Source organism: Erpetoichthys calabaricus, chromosome 1 (genome assembly GCF_900747795.2).
Source record: "Erpetoichthys calabaricus chromosome 1, fErpCal1.3, whole genome shotgun sequence".
In the NCBI taxonomy this organism is placed as follows: domain Eukaryota; kingdom Metazoa; phylum Chordata; class Cladistia; order Polypteriformes; family Polypteridae; genus Erpetoichthys; species Erpetoichthys calabaricus.
The window spans coordinates 43,120,124-43,139,348 of record NC_041394.2 but is presented as its reverse complement, the minus strand read 5'-3'; the positions used below and the strand labels follow the sequence as shown (position 1 = coordinate 43,139,348).

Genomic DNA, 19,225 nt, shown 5'->3' with positions numbered 1-19,225 from the left:
CTGTGTGTGTGCGTGTGTGTGTGTGTGCGTGTGTGTGTGTGTGCGTGTGTGTGTGTGTGTGTACAGTATATATACAGTGATATATATATATATATATATATATATATATATATATATATATATATATCTATATATATATATGTAAAACGCTTGTGGGTGCACAAACACAAGCACACACCATCCCCCATTTCTTGAGTTTGCTCTCTCCTTTCCCTAGCAGCAAGGAACATCCAGGCTTATGATTGGCTAGTGTAGACTGATGCATGCTTTGTAGGACCACCTAGCAGAAATGCTGACAAGAAGGGGGACAGTGGGCAGTATTCATATCACGTATGCAGATTGCCGGTATCCTTGCTGTTGGAGAAAGTGTAGGGCAGGGTGAGAGAGAGAAAATGAGGGGTAGGAAAGGAAATCTGTCATACGTAAAAGTGATATGGGAATCTTGCTCTCAAGAATGCCATGCAGACTATGAGAGTTTAACACTCAACACAAGCTTCTTAGGTTATGTACTATGAATATAACACTGCCTAACAGTATAATGCAAAGAATCAGACAAGATGGCTGCTTAAATACGGATTGAGTGAGGAAGAGAGAGAGTTGGAGAGAGTGAGAGAGAGTGGGGGAGAGAGAGAGAGAGAGAGAGAGAGAGGGGGAGAGAGACAGAGAGAGAAAGAGAGAGAGAGAGAGAGAGACAGAATGTGTGTTCTGTTCTGGCCTCTGATGGAGATAGTAGGAGCTGCCAAGATAAAAAAGGAGGAAGCCTGGCTTTGTAGGTAAATATAGATATTATGTGGATCATATGTAGTTGAAAAGAGCTTTGCAGAGGATTGCAAATCCAAGGACACTGAGGAACAGATTACACAAGCTGCTGGAGATGGGCTGGCAAGGTGCTCCTTTATTAATTTAATTATTTAGAATTTGTCACCTCTGTACAGACATACCCCTGTGTAATAATCTCCCTCACTCTTAAATGTGTTTATGATTTGAAATATACACAATAATATCCCAATGAATCACAAAATCAGATAGACTGTCCAAGTTCAGAATAAATAAAAGTAAGGTTCTCTTTTTCAGAGAGCCAGAAGGGCAGGGGTTGTTGTTGAATATTTAAATTCTTGTGACAGGAGAAGTGTCTCCTCGCGACTGTCGCATTACTTTATTGATTTTCTCCCCCTTTCTCTCTCTGTCTTTCTCTCTCTGTCTGTCTCTCTCTCTCTTATCTTCCCTTTATTTTTCTTTGATGAAAGGTGGGATTTGAAGAAGACATTAAATTCCAGGCCAAGTTCCTAGCACTAACTGCCAAGGTAAGATCAAGATGATAGAAAACAGTTTCAAATGCTGTATACATATATAAGTGTATATATGGAGACAGTGTTATATAATTTTTTATATAAAATATACTGTATATATTACAGTATATAGTCAATGTCTTATATATATATATATATACTTACACTATATATATATATATATATATGTATGTATGAGAGTGTGAGTGTTTATGTGTTTTTGTATATCTATCTATCTAGCTGTCTATCTATCTTTTGTATAGTGCCTTTCTTATCTATCTTTCCTTGTCTAACATCCTATTATATGGCATCTTTCATATCTGTCTATCTATTGATCTACACACATATACAGAATGTGATAATTAAATAGCTATGACAAGCTGTTACTAATTTTGACTTACTTTGTTTCTTCTGTTGTTAACTGTTAACTGTCTGTTTAAATTATGATTTTCTCTTTGAGATGAGATCCCACCATTGTCACTGATATTTTTGAAGGTTTTGTTAGTTTCAAACATAGAATAAATTCTTGAATTTTATTTATTTTTATTATTCTATTAACTTTCTTTGTTCACTTGAAAAAACATGTTAGTGTGAAATGTACACAAGGAATATGGTTACTTATATTTCTGGTAATGAGCTAAATGTTCATGATTGTGACATTTTTTCACAAATGGCTAAATCTGAAAGCCTCTCTATCAAGCTTGTATTGGACAGAAGTTACCTAAGGTGAAGACTCTGTATGTTTCCACACACATTCGCACACTCATAATGTACATGCTGTAGAGTCTGAACTTGTACAAGTGGTTGCCCTGCTGTATTGGTAGCACCTGCATGGCATAACTGAGCGCATCCTCAGTGACGTCAGATTTTAAAAGGCCACTCTTTAAAAGCATACGCATATGCTGTTTTTGACGTTAAACAAGTTTTTGAAATGTTTGATTTTACTTGTAGGTATTTAACTTAGTGAAGCTCTGAGTTCTTCTTACTACATCAGTGACTAACAGCATTAAATGCACCAACCTGTAATGCAGAAGTAAAAAAGCTGCATTACAGTAGCTGATAGATATGGCTTAATGTTACCATGCTGCTGACTGGAAAGTGTAACTGAATTAAAATCTAAGTGAACCTTTTCAAATTAGCAAAAAAGCAAGTTACCTGTGGAAACAAATCAGGTCTTTCACTATGTAGGATGCCAATTGTTTGTTATTTATCTGGTTTCCTTTCCGAATAACATATTATAAAACCTTCACAGGCAGGTCAAGCATTTACATTTTTGTGAAATTAGAGGGTCCTTATTTGTAGGGCGGCATTTAAGTACAGTGTCTAGAACTTGCATTATAGTTCCAGGAACTTGATTTCAGTTTCTTAACTAATAACTATTAACACTGCACATCTTCCCATTGTCTATAAAGGATTTCTGTGAGTTTTTTGCTACCACTCAAAATTGTACATGTTAATTTAATTGATGATTGTAAACTGGTCTAGTCTGGCTGTGTTTTGGTGTATGTGTGGGTGTGTTGGTGTGTGTGTGAGTATTTTGCTGTAATGGATAAGGCAGGTTCAAAATATGGTTGAATGAACAGACTGTTGGATCAGTTGGGTGTGAAAATGATATGGTATTCTATTTATGCCACACATTTTTTCCAAATTAATAGGTTCTTGGTACAACTACTTTTAAGTATTAGTGATACTTTAACCACCCAAAAAGAGTATTTTTTTTACTTATCTGCTTTGTTCGTATTGATCTCTGAGAAAAAAGTTTAATCTCATATTTTCATGAAGAATGTAGATAGCAAACTTTCTACATGCAATTGACTTCAGCACGGGATAGTGATTACCAGTGTTGGGTGGATGATTCCTTAAATGTGTCTTTTGGAGCTTTCAGTAGCCATGAGACAATTATATGAAAATTAGTTGTTCAGCAGATTGTTCAATTGTTCAAGTTTTGATGGAAATGTTTCTTATATACCCAGACCATTTAAATGGCACCTGCAGGCCACATGCGGCCCAGAAGCAACCTTCATGTGGCCCAACCTGTGATCCCGCCAGAAATGCAGAAATTCCTACATAAATTGCTACAGTAGAGACCTTGAATGCAACACTCTGTGTTTCCTAGCAACATTCAACCCACAATGCATAGTATTGCTGTATGTCTGGAAATGGTGGTAGTAGTCTACGATACAGTGATTTTTTTTTTTGTGACGGTATGCGCTGGCACCTTGGCTGCGACAGCTGGTTTTGGCATCAACTACATATTAAATGATTCAATAATAAATTGTGTGCTGAATCTTAGTTGTATTCCAGTTTAATCAAATGAGTGCCAACGTGGGTTTTCGCAAATGAATCTAATTGTTGTTCCAGTGAGTGCCTCATTACTGACAAGCACTGTCTCCGCCCTTCTCTTCATATGATTGGTTGGCCCTGCACTCTCACATTTTGATCCTGGGGATTCATGGCAGTTACAAGGATGACAATCAACCATTGCTTTTCATGAATGAATTTGAAAGACCGCATTTGATGAAAACATGCAAAATTTTTGGAATTTTCTTTAAAATTAGGCACTGATTGCTTTGCAGGACTACATAATAATTTTTTTGTAGAACCCGCGGTTAATATTGTTTGATTTTGTAAATTCTGTGTCTGTAATTTTAAACTATCAAGCAAAATATTAGGCAGTACAGTACACCTACACAGGTGGTGTAATAGTAGCACTGCTGCCTCACAATAAAGAGATCATGAGTTTGCACCCTGGGTCCTCCCCGTATGGAGTTTACAAAGTGCTTTGAGTAGTGAGTAAAGAACTATATTTGTAAAGAATTATTATTACACTTGATGATTTGCCAATTTCAAATTTTAAATGTTATATTTTTTCACCAAATAAACAAAACATGTAGATGTACCTAGGTCAGATATTTTTAAAATGTTTATTTATTTTTTTTTCAAAAATTGAAAAAAAGTAATGCTACTACCTCAGATTCTTTTCAGTTATAGTTTTTTTTTGTTTTATATGCACAATTTGATGTGCCTTTGTCAGATGTGACAAAATTTAAAAGGGAAACAATGAATAAACATACATTCATTTGTGTTGGTTTAAAATTTGTTCTTACCTTTTGGGTGACGGCAGCTGAAAGTGTCTGGCCCAGCTAAATTTCTTGGTTTGAAAATCTTGCCCAACTGAATTTGTAATTAATTAGCCCTGTCATATACGGTAGATTCTCCATATATTTAAAAGTTTGAGCACATTTTATTATGCTTTTCGTATAGAATTGTTAGCTAACTAATGTTCTACACATGCAGAATTATTTAGGAAAGCTTCACATTTGCATATTTTGTAATAATTCTTTACATGCATACAATAAAAGCAAAGAGAGATATGCCTACTTGATTGTCCTGGAAACTGAGTTTTGAAATCCCATGACATGAATGCAGAATTTAAAGCACAACCACCAAGAGACATGCGTATTATCCAACATAACACTGCCTCTTGGTCTTTAAGCAAAGTAGCATTTTTTACTTGAAGTCATGATTAAATAAGCAGTGTGATGTACTGGGTCATATGTGCATCATCTGCTTTCTTTTCAGAGTCCTTTAGATGCTTTTCAGGCTGATGGCCTATAGGACAAATATGTCGTACTCTGAGCTGTAAACCTTCTTAAGTAGCTAAGACCCAGTTTCTGTTTTGTATGTGTTTTGATATGCCCATTTTTAACCTTAGTTTGCAATTTGATGCACATACCATATATGGGCGGAGTGGTGGCTCTGAGGCTAAGGATCTGTGCTGGTATCCAGAAGGTTGCCGGTTCGAATCCTCGTCACTGCCAAAAAAGATCTTACTCTGCTGGGCCCTTGAGCAAGACCGTTAGCCTGTAATTGCTCCAGGGGCGCTGTACAATGGCTGACCCTGTGCTCTGACCCCAAGGGGTATGTGAAAACTAACAAATTCCTAATACAAGAAATTGTATAATGCAAAATAAAGAACAAAAAAAAAAACACCATAAAAAAGCTGAATGTTGTTGTGTTCATGAGGGAGTGGGACAGAAAAGCTGGTCAAAAATTAGGTTGATTTCTACAAACAGATTATATGCCCTGAGTAAGCCAAAAAGACACCGCTTACTGTGCTTCCATCTCAAACAGTCTGAAAAGTAATTTAGTGCTGGATTAGAGAAACAGAGGAAAAACTGCAAGATTACTTCCTTCTTGACAAACAGTACAGGACCATTCAGGGACATAGATTATAAGGTTTCTGATTTTCTGATGGATTTCCTATGTTGCACAACCTAGCAGTAACCAGGAGATTGACAGAGGTGGGTGGGTTGTAGGGTAGAAAGAAGGAATGCCATGAGGAAGAGAAACAGGAAAGAACTACTGCAGAAATTGTGTCAGTAAGGATAATATAAGACATTTTTGTATCAGCTTTTTTGATTAATGTAGGAATGTATTCTTGTGATATTTGTTACCTTATAAGTGTGAAATCCAGACATACACATGTGTAAGTGCCTCTTCAAGCACTTCTCAGTTACACTCATTTTACTTTCTCTATGCTCACTCAGCTCAGCTCACTCAGCTACTTGAAGGGAGTACTCATGTCCTCAAGCAGAACACTGCAATGCAGGATCCACAAAGTTGTAGCATATCTAACAGGTGATAAAGCCAAAACATACATAAAAATGTTTGAAGCAACATATGCCATTGAAGAATTTCTTAGACAATTTCATATCACAATTCAATTTCACAAACAAACAAACAAAATCCTGCATTTAAATTAAATATAAAATTAATATGACAGATACTGCAATTATGTATGCCTGCAAAATAATAATGCCATAACAACACAAAATCCTAAACTGTTACATTTTGTGATTCTGACTTATTGCTGAAAGCTAATTTATTCTTTGTATGACCTTTTTCAATATTTTGTTATGTATATATTCAAGTACCTGAACACACAATAGTATCATCCCCTTCATGAATCGGAACATCTTCCAATGCAGTAACTTGAATGAACATATATATCAGAAAAGCATATTGTTAACATTTTCCATTGGGTGACCGTACCACCCTGGTTTTCATGGATGGCCTTTGAAGTTAATAGTCCTGTTTGTGTGTTGTTGCCGAATGATTACCAGTTTAAGAGCTACATTCTTTTCAAATGCCCATGGGTAGTAAACCTCCCAACCTGAAGACTGAGATGGAAGTGGATGGCTCACTTCCCTGATATTAGTCAAACACAGACCTTTTTATTTCAGGTTTTGTTAGCCAAATGTCTCCAGTTCCACTAGCAAATAAAAACTAAAGAGGAAGTAGATAAGAATGTAGAGTAGTTAAACAATATGCAAAGTAGCATTTTCCATAGAAATACTGTATAACATTTCATAAAGCAATCCAGAAAATATTTTTGTAACATGCTTTTGTTTTGCTCATATACATCTGTGCAAAATAAATAAATGAATAAATATATGAATACCACAATTAGTGTTATTTTATTTTTCTTGCGTTTGTATATGAAGTAATGGCAACTACTTCCTTAAGAGCAGTCAATTGGAGTTCTAACTTTGACGTCCTCCTGCTGCTTCTCTTGGTCTTGTATTTGCAACACTTAATATTTTTGCTGTCATGCACAAATTTCTACACTTGTGCTTAATGTCTGTAACATCTTCATAAATGCTCACTGATCCAGAATCACAGTAATGTGCTGAACAAGCATACCTGCCTTCTCATAAATAAAATTAAAGTTTTGCATTTATCCTTGTCATTGTTCTTCTACAATGTAAAACAGACATTGCATTTTATGTGGAAATTTTTGTTATTATCAGAGTCTGATGATGTTTTTGACACCAAGCTGTAGTTATTTTCTAGAAGGCCATTCCTTCAGAACCCAATGTAAATTCTTGGCTCCATTGTCCCACATTTGAGAATTGTGTAAGCCCTGACTTCTGACCCAGTAAGATACACAATACACAGAGCTTTCAGCCCCGCTTATACAAGCCAAAGATGCTCACTGTAGTTAATTTTCTTGAGAAGTCTTTCAAAGTTTTCTGAAGTTTCTTTGAAATGCATAGAATGAGCAAGAGGTACACTGTCTGGCCAAAAAAAAAGTCGCCACCAAAAAAAAAGGTCACACACTCTAATATTTCGTTGGACCGCCTTTAGCTTTGAATACGGCATGCATTCGCTGTGGCATTGTTTCGATAAGCTTCTGCAATGTCACAAGATTTAGTTCCATCCAGTGTTGCATTAATTTTTCACCAAGATCTTGCATTGATGATGGTAGAGTCTGACCGCTGCGCAAAGCCTTCTCCAACACATCCCAAAGATTCTCAACTCTGGAACAGGGTAAATCTGGACTCATCAGACCACATGACCTTCTTCCATTGCTCCAGAGTCCAATCTTTATGCTCCCTAGCAAATTGAAGGCTTTTTTTCCGGTTTGCCTCACTGATTAGTGGTTTTCTTACGGTTACACAGCTGTTCAATCCTAATCCCTTGAGTTCCCTTCGCATTGTGCGTGGGAAATGCTCTTACTTTCACTATTAAACATAGACCTGAGTTCTACTGTTGTTTTTCTTCGATTTGATTTCACCAAACGTTTAAGTGATCGCCGATCATGATCATTCAGGATTTTTTTCCGGCCACATTTCTCCCTCGAAGATGATGGGTCCCTACTATCCTTCCAGTTTTTAATAATGCGTTGAACAGTTCTTAACCCAATTGTAGTAGTTTCTGCAATCTCCTTAGATGTTTTCTCTGCTTGATGCATACCAATGATTTGACCCTTCTCAAACAGACTAACATCTTTTCCACGACCACGAGATGTGTCTTTCGACATGGTTATTTAAGAAATGAGAAGCAACTCATTGCACCAGTTGGGGTTAAATAACTTGTTGCCAGCTGAAAGATAATCGCCCATGCAGTAATTATCCAATAGGAGGCTCATACCTATTTGCTTAGTTAAATCCAGGTGGCGACTTTTTTTTTGGCCAGGCAGTGTATTAATTCATATTTAGTACTGTTATGGCGTCTTTTAGATGAGTCTCTAAATAGTCTTCATTCTTCTGCATTGTAATCGTTACCAAATTTCTGCACTAGGCAACTTACAGTATGTTAGGGCAATAAATCAAGGATATACAATATCTTTCTTGAAGTATGCTCAAACTTTTATCCCCAATTCCGGTGCCATGAGAAAGCGGTGTATGAATGTAATACGTTTTATCTTTTAATTGGGTCCCCATGAGCTCACTACTGTCAGGTAATGTAGGGATTGTTACATCATTGACAGGTAAAAAAGTTATGTGAAATCACATGATATAAAACAATTTTTTCAGTGTGTACCTGTGTTATTTCAAGAGCAGTTTTAACCAACATTGAATAAATTATTTTTCAAATATTGGTGTGGCTTCTACCAGCTTAAATAATTGATACAATAAGTAAAGCGCAATCTGTGTGGTGCCGCTTTCATATTTTATTCAGATTTATGAATTTAGGCATTCATAATATTTATTTTTAAAAACTTATTCAAATGTTTGCTGTGTTACCATACATGTCTTTATTTATGTTTATGGTGATGACAAAAAACGAGGCCCCTGTTGAAATTTTGTAAGATTTCATTGGCCATGTGGTAGGTGTTCTTTGACTTGGGAAATTTGGAAAATTGTCCACATTCCTCCTTTAAACACCATCTTAGTGAAGCTCTTAGTATTAGTAAGATAAAGCCTGGATGACATGCTAAATGTTTTAAACTGACTTTATTAATACAACAGTATGCTTTACTAGTGAAATCCAGCAAGCACAGTGGAAAAAATTAAACTATGTTTTGTGTGTTTTAACACATTTTTATTGGTGAACAGTCTATTCTTGTCTGTTTGCTGAAGCGTATCTCTTAAAAAAATCTGTTTCTCTTGCAAAGTTTTAAAGTTTCTAACAAGTTTTTCCTTATGAACTAATGCATACATAATTTCAGTAGAATATGAAAATATGCTTTTATATGAAAAATATAACATTCTTAATTCACCATCTTCACATTATCTCATTCTCAATATCACATGTTAGCCTGCCTTAAATGCAAGAATAGTGTTGATGTAGCAGTTCTCAGCCATAATGTATTAATGTATGTATTAATAATTTTTGAGCCCCGATGGATGGAGTGACTGCACAGATGTTGAAAAGGCTGAGAAATACAATAATATTATAGGAAAATTGTTCTTTGGGAATCACAAAGCTTCAACTATAACAAGCTGGTTGTATGAAATTTAATATATGTTGAGGAAAGAAGAAATGGTAGGAAAACATAATTGAAGCTGATTTCAACTAGTTCAATAAAAAAGATAGGACTGTGCCTGGGAGCTTGCTGAAGGCTTGGTTTTGGATTACTTCAGAAGAGCAAGTAAAACAGCAGTATAACATGACAATATATATTTAATACATATGTAATCAATATAACACATTTTCTTTGTATTTTCAAGCTTGTTTTGAAAGAACAACTAAAAAAAACTAAACTAACAGTGAATCAACGCAGTCTGAGTCATAGAACTATCCCTGTCCTCCGGTTGCTATGCAGTTGGTAAAATCAGCACAGTTTCTTTTTTTTTTCTTTTTTTATGAATGTTAATTAAATTGGTTTCCATGATGATTGAATCTGCATAACATCATGACATACAAAATGGTGTTATATTAGATGTTTAAACAACATATACATTAAGCAATTTTTTATTTTTTTTGTGGGCATCAGATGAAAATATAAAATGTGAAGAAACTAGATGGAAGACAAAATATTTTTAGTATATAGTATATTGTTATGTCTATATGAAGATTAAATGAGCCCATACATTTGACATTAGCAAGGTTTGGTAGAAGGATAGTTGTTACTAACCATAAATACCTACCACCAACAGATTTCTTAGTGATATTGATCATTACCTTTGTGTTTGTATGTTTTACAATTATGTAGCGCTTATACCTTTGGTTCATTTTTCAATGCATTTACTTGCACACACATAATCAGGTTAAGGTGAATAACCCGGTTAAGGTAGAAACTTGGTTTCTTAATGATAAATGTTTATATGTGCAAGTAATCTCAAGGAGTTTTCCTTTGTCAAAATTATCTCAGCCAGGAGAAAGAATAATGTGATTGTCTGAACATTTTTTTTTTTACATTTTATTGATTTTATTAAAAGCAAATAACATTCCTTACAAGCAAGTCAAATTTTACAGAACTAAGTTAAAATCAAAGCAACCCCCACCCATGAGAAAGAGAGCTCGGCCAACAGAGTAAAACCTAGGATACATAAATAAATACATACATACATAAATACATACATACATACATAAATAAATAAATAAATAAATAAATAAATAAATAAATAAGGGAAGAGAGTTCACTTCCTCAATTTAAATGCTTATTCTAAAATAGTATTCATTAGGTATTTGAGTTAGATTTTTTCCAATATAAAATAGTATATAACATCAGTTACCCTCTGAATTAAAAGAGATGAGTTTGGATTCTTCTAATTCAGCAAGATAAGTCTATGTGCTAATAGTAAAGTAAAGGCAGTTATGGTTTGTTTGTCCTTCTTCACTTTAAGCCCATCTGGAAGTACACCAATCACAGCTGTTAGTGGATTAGGAGGGATTGTGACACCAAGGCTGTCTGATAGGCATTTAAAAATTTTGGTGCAAAATGATGTTAATGTGGTGCACATGCAGAACATATGACCCAATGAGGCTGGAACTTGATTGTAATGTTTGCAGGTTGGATCTTTCCCTGGAAACATTTTGGACAGTTTTAAATGAGACCGATGTGCTTGATCGATGATTTTAGTTGAATAATTGTATGCTTTGCGCATATGGAGCTGGAGTGAATTCTTTTTTTTTTTTTTTTTTATTAATTTTATTGTAATCATTTGGTACATATAGATCAATTTTTACAAAAAATAGGAATTCTGTGCATTGCTGCCTTCCACTCCTTTTCTGAAATGTTGAGCAAGAGATCCTTTTCCCACTGAACTCTGGGATCTTTGAAAGGGAGGGACTTTAAAATGTTTTTATATTTTACAGAAATGCTGTCTAAGTCCTCAAAACTGATCAATATTTTTTATGGAAAACAAGTAGATGAGAGTTAAGGAAAATTGGGCAACTTTTGTTTAGCGTTTCTAATTTGGAGGCAGTGAAAGAAATGTGTTGCTGGAAAGTTAAATTTGGAGTGAAATTGTTCGTAGGATGCAAAAACGTTGTCTATGTAGAAATTTCTAAGTGATTTAATCCCTAATGTTTTCCAAACATTAAAAACTGTGTACGTTTAAGAGGATGGAAAAAGGTGGTTATCATGCAGAGGTGCCACAGATAAAAGCTTCTCTGTCTTCCTACATTGGTTCCATATTCTGAGTGAATGCAGTACAATTGGGTTATTAGTATATTGGCGATGACTTCCATTTACTGGGGTATAAAGCAAGGAATATAAAGAAGTACTGCAGGATTTTATTTGTATTATGGACCGAGCCTGTGTATGTTCTTCTATTTTCGTCAATGTCCAGGTTTTTATAGCTTGTATATTTGCTGCCCATTAATAATATTGTAAGTTAGGTAGAGCCATGCCACCTACTACCTTAGGTCTCTGTAGGATTGCCCTTTGGATGCGTTTTGAATTCCAAATACATGAGGTTATGATTGAGTCTAACTTCTTAAAAATTATTTATTGATGTATATTGGAATGCTTTGAAACAGTGTTAATTCTTCCAGCTAAAGTGAGATGATGGGTAGACCATCTTAAGTCTTGCTTAAGTTTTTCCATGCAGACAGGAAACTTTTGTTGGTAAAGAGCTTTATGTTTACTTGTGATGTTTACCCCTAAATATTTAAACTCATTTGCAATGATTAAAGGGAAGGTGTCAAATCTAATATTGTGTGCTAGAGAGTTCACTGGAACGGGCACACTTTTATTCAAATTAATTCTGAGACCAGAAATCTTTTGAAATTATGTTAGTGCTGTTAGGACTGCAGACACAGTATTTTGTGAATCTGATATATACAGTACCATATCATCTGCATATAGTGAAATTTTCTTTTCAAGTCCTTCTCTGATAATCCCTTTTATCTCAAAGGAAATGTATTATTTGTACGCTTCTGCTGAAAGTGTGTGCAAAGATAACACATGTCTGCAACGGACATGCACAGACAATAAAATCCGTAACAGTAACCCAGTTAAGGGTTTACAAGACCACATAATTGGATTATTTGCAGAGTAATCTAGCTCAGTTAATCAGGTTTCTCAGAGGACAATAGCCTAATTTCTCTAATTGGAATAAGGGTTTCCAAGACAGTTTAGAAATCAGATTTCTGTGAATAGTTTTTGAAGTGTTTGTAAACACGCTAATTGTTACCTGTTTACAGACCTGGTTTCGCCCCATATCCACATATAGGTGTATTTCATAAATTTCTTCATTTCTTAAAAGTAATAGGAGGAATTTCATCAGGTGGGTTGAAAGTGAAAATGCTACTCTAATGCAAAAATGTTTTAAGATATAACTATCATCTGCATAAACACTGGGATGACATGTATGAATTGAATTATGAGCTCGGAGGATGCTATTGTGCACAAGTCACATCAAAAGAGGATATATTCTTTTTCTGAAAACTCAGATCAAGAAAGGGGAACCATTATCTCATTATTAATTTATTAAGTGTCATTCCTATATCAGATAAAGTGGATGTTGTTCCACAATAATGTAGTCATGATTAATAATAATAGTATTTTGTTTTTTCTTTTTTAGTGATTTTGTTTTTTCTTTTTTAGTGTAAAGGGATTCAACTAATAGTGACTTTTGCTCTGCAAATTATCTTTATTTTAGGTTTATTTGTAAGTTCTCATGGCCATTAAAATGATGATTGATCTTCATGAAAAAACTATGTGATGAAAATGTGCTTAAGGCCCTCATCAAAATTTAATATTGGGCCTGTAAATAAAACTGGAGTGAAAGATTACAAATTAAATATTTATTGACATTCAGATGGCAGATCTCCAGTCCTTCTCACTGGTTATCTTTGCTGTACTGTTCAAAGAAATGTAAACTGTAATGCACTGGAAAACTACAGACTATCGTGCTTACTGTAGCTGTCCGGCTATTGTGAGTTTCACAATTTTGAGTCCATTCCTCTTGAGTGTTTTACAAACCTGTTAAAGATTAAAGGTTGCCTGAATACTTATATTGTAACCTTCTGGGTACTTTTAACTTGTGAGAAGAAAAAAATGGGGAAGTAATCAGGCTAATCTTATAAGGAAGTTTAGTGAAGAATTCTCTGTTTTTTTTTTTTAAATATTTTCATTATCCATCACAAGGGAATATTAGATACAAGAACATGTTTTGCTGCCGCATTACTTTGGATATTAACATGTCTACTGTATGTGCAGGTCACAACACATTGCACAACAATGCAACTATATGCTGATCAGTGCACAGTATAATAACGGTTTGTCAGGGAAATGTGTTGTCAGTTGTAAAACTTTTTGGACTATAAGGGCAACCCAAGGTCCCTGTAGCATGCAACTCATATGACCCTCGGCCAGAATAAGGTCACTGGAGGAGAGAGAGACTGTGGTTAGAACACAAGCAAGCCTTTAGAAATGGGTTTAATGAACAGCTAGGCACACAAAGCCCTTTGGCAGAATGAGCTAAGAAGCAGTAAAACTCTGCTTGATTATGGGGGCAGAAGTTTCTTTCTTTTGTTCCACCCTGTCTGAATACAGTGAGCCAGATACAGAAAAAATACCTTTTTACTTGGTGCTTGAACCTGAATTACTGAAGGTGCAGCCTATACCTGCATGCATCACAGATTTGATTGTATGCAGGTTTGTGCGGATAGGTCCAAATACACAGCACTCACAGAAATACAAGGGCAAGTTTTCTAAAGCAATGTATACTGTATATGTGCATATGCAATTCAATGATAAGGTTCTCTATTCAATTCAAAATCCTTTTACTTGTACAGTATATGAAGCATTATAAAGCCATCAAATTAAGACTTTCTGATAATCACAGAAATGTTTGTAATGTATCAGAGTCAGGTTTACATTGACCTGTGAAGATTTTTAAACACAACAGGGCATGCAGTTACAGGCACTTTCTCCCATGTCTGCTTACAAATACATGCAGTTTGAGAATTTGACAGTGGCACAAACACAATTAATACTGTTTTCTTTTAAATGTATTTAGGCATACTCTTGTCAGACACATACTGATTCTTCTACAGATCTTAACATACATTCTTACGTACACCTGTCCCTAACATCCATCGTCTCATTCTGTCATGCTCAAGTGCCTGTACACACAGAAAGAGACAGATATAGCCCTCATTCTTTCATGTTCCTTCTCATTCACCGAATCCCTCTTCTCTCTGTCTCTCTCTTTGTCTTTGTGAGTGGGGGGGAGGGGGTTCCTCGCCTTATGCCCTGGTTGGCCTGTGCTGCTGGTTGCGTGCTGTCTTGCACGTGTGACATGTCAGGAATGGAAGGGCTTTGAGCTATTAGACACAGGATACTTAACACTCGTTGATACTCTGCCTTCACTAAATATGGTGGAGGAGGGTAGAGGCGCTGTTTGTTGAAACAAACCAGACTAAACACCTGTGTCTAAAGAATAGAGCATGCATTTTTTTCCTCTGTTTTATAAGTTCAGTCCCAAATAAATATATTATTTAAAAGCACACATAACAGTAAAAAAAATGTTAATCCTGTTATATAAATCTCCTTATTCCAATTTAAAAGTGAACAGGAGAGTGCTCACTTTTTTATACTGCATAAGAATTTTTTTCTCATTAACAACATGGACATTGTTAATGAACATTAGAGAATAAATTATTATAATTGTTTCATTTGTTTTATTTACACTTATTTGCCGACATGAAGCTAATTTCATATATTGGTAATTTAAAAAAAACTTAACATGTTCAAGTCTTAATGGTGGTGAAAAAGAAAATCAATGAAATATGTAATGTGCCTTTACTTTTTTTTTAAATATCTTTAGCCATGTAGCAGTATCCTGTCAAAGATTACAGTTAGCACTGAAGTAAGTTGAAGGCTTTACTTTCAATACTCACCCCGAGATTGTTTAAAATACAGAGAGGTTCAGGAATTTTGGCCAACTCTGCGAAATTCATTAAAGTCAACAGGGAAAAAAGAAACTGAACATGTTTTGAGTGGGTTACAATGATGTAGTGGTCTTTTATGTGGCAACTTTGCTGGACTGATTATTGTGGATAAAAATGTGACCTGAGCTGTGAGGCGGCAGTGTTAACTCACAGCCTCCTTGAGATAAAATTACACTCTGAGTTCTTTATTTCTCTCTACATCTCCTGTGGTTGTGTGGCTAACTATTACCCACAGAACATGTGATGCAAAGGATCAGTATTATAGACTCGGGGGCAGGGACTGTCTGTGCCACTTTCCAATTTGCACTACATCGTAAAGAACTTTACTCCAGCAGTGAAGACACAACCTGCAGTGAATCTAAAGTATACAGAACAGCAAAGTGTTTTCATAATATTCTCTTTATAGTCAAAAAATATACCCATCAAATCTGGTGAACAAGGTCACTGGTGAACTCAGGAAATTAGCTGCAAAAAAAGCTTTGGTAAATTTTGCTAATCAATACTATTCAATACACGCAGGCTCCAATGTTTTCAGTTGATGTTAAACCTGTTGCTGTAACATTAATGTGCACAATATCATACCTTTTTTTGTATTAAACATAGCTTCATCCCATTTCCATTACTTAGATTTACAAAAGTCCATACATAAAAAATAGAATTTGAATATATTTCAATTAAGGAGAGCGTTGTGAACAGTAGCCTGCAGAAACCAGAGTTCAAATCAAATCATGGCCTGGTCACTGTCTCTAGAGTTTACATATTCTCCTTGTGCACATGTTTTTGTCAGGGTTCACTAGTTTCCTCCCATAATGCATACAATGATTGACAATGAATGCTGACACTGGCAACAAATAGCTACTACTGCCCTGGATATTCAAGGGTGTTTACTGTACCTCTGAGACTGCAAAGATCTACAGTCTGCAGCCAAAGCCACTTTGCTACTTCACTATGTGTCTTTCTGTGGAGTCTGTTGCTATTGTTGCAAATCTGTTTTTGTGGTGAACTGTGCTGTGTATTTCTGTACTTCAAATTTTCAAAAGTGTCAGACAAAAGGAAAAAGTTTTCATCTGGAGTGTTTGACCATCATCAAGCAAATAGATTAGTAGAGATGTTCAAGCAAAGTTCTAAGAATGTCATCAGAGCATATACGATTCAAGGCTGTCCCATGTACTCATAAATCACAGACCACCATGGCAGTCAGCTAAAGAAAGTTAAACAGCTTTTCATATCCTGAGCCATGTGATGAAAGCACTTCTGAATAAGCTATAGAAGAAAGAGGCTGCAGATTGGAGATATCAGCTCTGGATGAAGTAGTGTTTTGGCAGGATAAAATACTTTCCATTATGGTGTCTAACATGATTTAGGTTCTTCAGTAACAGCTGGGAAATAAATTACAAATGTACTGGTCTACACCTCTTCAAGTGACTGAATGATCATTATGTCATACCTTTCACTTGATGGAAGTGCCAAAAATTGCAAAAGGTTCAGATCATCTGCCAGCACCCATCATAACTGTGTTATGAAAGGATGTCTCAGCAGCATGATCAAACTTTATTAAGTTTGGCCTCTTGGATAAGCAGTCAGCCATCATTATGGTTGGCAATCTCCTGGTCCATATGTGATGCTGTCCTGCACACCTGCATTGCATTGACTCAACCTTTTGCATCTGAGCCCAGAAATTGAAGGAATCATGATGTCTTGTAAAAAGTTGGTCATGGTTTAAAAGAAAATAGTACATACTGCCCTTTGCTTGCTCATGTGTTTTCAAATGCAACATGATCTCCATCCATCTATTTTCTGAACAAAGTTTTGTCACTGCAGGATGTTGTGGAGCTTGAGCCTGTCCCAGCAGCTTTGTATGCCAGGCAGGAGATAGTATCAAATAAGATTTAAAGTTCATTATAGGATAGTTCATGCATACAGTTAATCTCAGCAACCATTTTGCAAATCAAAATAATTTTTCCAAAGTTTAGCAATGGACACGTAAAAATGTTCTTCGTTTTAGATAATGCCGCTGTCACATTGACCTGTTATTTAGCAAATTTGGATCATGTAAATGTGGCATAAAATACTAAAAGAAAAGTAAAGAGGTGAAGAGGAAACTGATATTTATAGAGGGGTTTTAATTAGAAAGTACACATTCATTTCTGTGTACTCTAGCTTGGTGACAAGGCTTGCTCAACAAAATTTTAATTTGCTTGCGTAGTGCTGCATGAATCAATGAACGTTGTGTTTTCTAAAAAATAAAGGAAGAGAAAACAGTTTTACGATAAGTGCCTTTTTGCTGTGGTGCATTTCACTACCATCTTACCAGATTTTATAGAAAAAAAGTTTATTTAACTCTTGATGATGAAGACAGTTTGAATCTTACATTTACAATGTTTTTATTGGGCCAGGTTAAAAATAATAGGATGAACTGTATTGTGATGATTTAATTCCTGTTAATGTGGTTGCAATTCATAAAGTTTAATATGGCACCAATGTCACTACAACCTTAAACTTTATAGGCAGGAGTAAACCAGAAATAAGTTAGACTGCTTGCTTGACAAGGTTTCAGTGCCCTCAGCTGTTTTGACATGCATATCTGTTTTTTTTTCACATACTTAAGAGTTTCTTGAAGCACAGCGTTTTAGGGCTTAAAATAGGAAGGAAGTGGGAGGGACGAACAGCTTCTGTTACTATAGCATTAGCATACAATTTGACTTAAAACTACAAAAAGTGAAGAAGACAATTAAAAAATGAAAATTTGATTGCAGCACTCAGTCCACACTTAAAACAAAGTGCAAAGACAAAGAGTGATGTCACCCTACAGCTCCATTAGTCCACCCTACAAGGTTTCAAATCCGTATGGTGACACACCCGCATTTTTCCATCTTCAATTTCATCTCTTGTGCTCAGTTGTGGGTTATACTGCCTGTTTGTTGGAGGTAGACAGGGAGGATTGGCAGGAGACAGAACATTTACACAGAGACACTAACAAATGCCACAACATATCAAATTTGGGATTAGTGGGAGAATGATGCCCCCTATAAGGATTCAGCTTGGGAGCCACCTTGGAGATGCGCAGTTTTTACTGCTGCTCAGTGCCGAGGAGTGCAGAGACGCATGGAGCTATTAGAGGAAGTTCTGTCCAAAGAAGAAGAGTACCCATGATGTACTTCAAGGTTTTAGTGGATCATTAAGCCTGAAGTGGGGAAGAGAGTTGAGGCAAATTCTTACGGAAGGAAGTAAAATAGTTCAGAGCAAAGAGAAAAACAGAGAGATAAAGTGAAAAAGGCGACTACCGTACTTCATTTGTTCTTAAGTGCTACTCAGAATTTAACAAGTGGATGATGCACTTGTTTAGACAGACAGATATTGAAATCCGTGCAGGGAGGCCTTTAGAGGCAATAGATTCTATTTTGTTTTATTATGTAGTTGTGTTCTGTCATTTAAGTGTTACAAAGACTGGTTTTGAACGAATCCCATTGTCTTCACATTATCATGGGAATTATGCCAAGGGAGATAAAGACGAGTCACATATGGTGTGTTTGATACTGAATTCTAAAGGCAGCGGCACCAATCACTGTCTCATAATTCACAGTGTATGGGTTGGTTCCCACCTTGCTTTCAATATAAGTTCTAGCACTCCGCAACCCTGAATTGAACTGAATAAGATTATTCTGAAACTAACCATAGATATCTATGTTATGTTGCAGTATGCCATATCTGAAATTATTCTAAGCTGTCTAAAATGCAGATAAAATCAATTTCCTCTGAAAATTCCTGTGTTTTGAATAGGATTTCCTGTTTATTTTAGG

General features: G+C 35.6%; 1 protein-coding gene across 2 annotated transcripts in view; it reads left to right on the top strand.

Moving 5' to 3' along the window:
* Positions 1–19,225, top strand: part of tet3 (tet methylcytosine dioxygenase 3) — a 141,107-nt gene that overhangs the window by 25,945 nt on the left and 95,937 nt on the right. Inside the window, exon 1 of one of the 2 annotated variants that reach the window (XM_028798725.2) lies at positions 1,193–1,304. The exons of the other annotated variant lie outside the window; for it this stretch is intronic. The gene's annotated coding sequence lies outside the window, so the exon portion shown is untranslated. Of the gene's footprint in view, positions 1–1,192; positions 1,305–19,225 lie in introns of those variants that run through there. 2 annotated transcript variants of the gene reach the window in all.